The sequence below is a fragment of the Nicotiana tomentosiformis genome, chromosome 12 (assembly GCF_000390325.3).
Source record: "Nicotiana tomentosiformis chromosome 12, ASM39032v3, whole genome shotgun sequence".
In the NCBI taxonomy this organism is placed as follows: Eukaryota; Viridiplantae; Streptophyta; class Magnoliopsida; order Solanales; family Solanaceae; genus Nicotiana; species Nicotiana tomentosiformis.
The window spans coordinates 26,005,059-26,007,027 of NC_090823.1; the positions used below are offsets into that span (position 1 = coordinate 26,005,059).

Below are 1,969 nucleotides of genomic sequence, written 5' to 3' on the forward strand. Positions count from 1 at the left end.
GAAGAAGAAGAAGAAGAAGAAGAAGAAGAAGAAGAAGAAGAAAAAGAAGAAGAAGAAGAACATACCTGTAGAGTTTAGGATGATAGCAAGAGACAAACTTGAGAAAAGAGAAGAAAAAATCGTAGCAGAACAGAGAGAGAGAGAGAGAGAGAGAGAGAGAGAGAGAGAGAGAGAGAGAGTGTTTGTTTTTTTCTTTTTCTGATTTTGAATTTGGGTTTAATTGGGTTATGATTTAAGTTGAGTTGGGGATGGGTATGGGTAGTAAGATGGGTTATAATGTTAGTGTGGATGGGTATTTGGATTGGATTAAATGGGTTTGGGTTATTTAGTAAACAAAAACAAAAATAAATAAATAAATAAATAAAAACTTGTTGCTCCCAAATTTCTCATTGTTGTGGCTTGGGCCTGCTGGTCAACCATCACTTTCTTTATCATCTCTGCGATGTGGGTCTGCTGGTCAGCCATCAATTTCTTTATCATTTTCTCAATGTGACTTGTTGAGATTGCCTGTTGTTCAGTCTGAGGTGGTTTATATTGTTGTTGAGGTGCTTGTGGTCGGTATTGATTTTGAGCACCTTGATTTCCACCCCAAGAGAAGTTTGGGTGGTTCCTCTAGTTGGGATTGTAAGTGTTCCCATATTGGTTCGTCTGGTCCTTTTTTGCATTACCTACAAAACAGATAGACTCTGGATTAACTGGGCATAAGTCATTCGTGTGACCCTCTCCACATACTTCACAAAACACTTGAACCTGTTGCACTGGTTGAGCTTGTTGCTTGTTAATAACCATGGTCATCTGACTGACTTGGTTGGTTAGTATAGAAATTTGCGCTAATAATGCCGAGACGACATCCAACTCGAGAATCCCTGCAGATTTTTGCACCGTGTGTCTGCCCATTTCTCCTTGCCAATCCGGATTGCTTTTGGAGAATTTGTTCAATAATGCATATATCTTGTCAAAGCTTTTCTCCAACACTTGACCTCTAGCTGCAGCATCTACCACAATTTTTGTTTCAGGATATAGCCCTTCTATGAAAATATGAGCTAACACTTCGTTTGTCTGATTGTGATAAGGACAGTCTCTGAGTAGCCCCTTGAACCTCTCCCAAGCTGAGTATAAAGACTCTCCTGCTTTCTGTTTGAAGGCAACTATTTCACTTCTGATCTTTGTAGTTTTGCCTGAAGGGAAGAACCTTGCCAGAAATTTCCTTGCCAAATCATTCCATGATGTAATAGAATTAGCTGGTTCTGCATTCAGCCATCGCTTTGCTTCGCCTAACAGAGAGAATGGAAAAAGTGTGAGCCTCACATAGTCTGGAGTGACCCCGTTAGTGATATACGTATCACTAATCTCCAAGAAGTTCAGGATATGTTGTTGTGGATCCTCATGTGGAAGACCCATAAAATGCCCATTCACATGAAGTAGCTGGATCATGCTCTGTTTCAGCTCAAAGTGCCCAGTGATTATGGGCTTCACTATGCTGGAGGTGACATTAGCAATGCTGGGCATTGCCACCTCCTGAACAGCCATATGTTCCTCTGCCATGTTCACAGGAAATTGAACAAGTGCCTGAATATTATTCGTGTCCCTTGCTTCCCTTAACCTCCTATGAAATGTTCTCTTAGGTTCAGGGTCAAAGCCTTCAAGTCGGTCCTGGCTTCTGACCCTGCGCATTCAATCAAAGTTCCTGAGATCATAGCAACAATCAAGTAACGTTAGACTTGACGAAATAAACAACGAAAGCAAAAACTAGAAAGTAGTCAATATTCAAGTCCCCGACAACGGCACCAAAAACTTGTTGCTCCCAAACGCACACGCATGTATACGTTTTTAGGGTTAGGATTAAAAAAGACCAGCCCACATAGTATGAACTAAAAACTATAAAACTAATAACCAACCCATCACTTCGCATTTCGTACAAGTAATAAAATGATAAGTCGAGTGTCGAACCCACAGAGACTTATATCAA

General features: G+C 40.6%; 1 non-coding gene across 1 annotated transcript; it reads left to right on the plus strand.

Moving 5' to 3' along the window:
* The first annotated feature begins 1,062 nt into the window (after window positions 1-1,062).
* Window positions 1,063-1,167, plus strand: LOC117281331 (small nucleolar RNA R71). Its single transcript, XR_004511948.1, has one exon. It is a non-coding gene; the product is annotated as a small nucleolar RNA R71 (small nucleolar RNA).
* The last annotated feature ends 802 nt before the right edge of the window (window positions 1,168-1,969 follow it).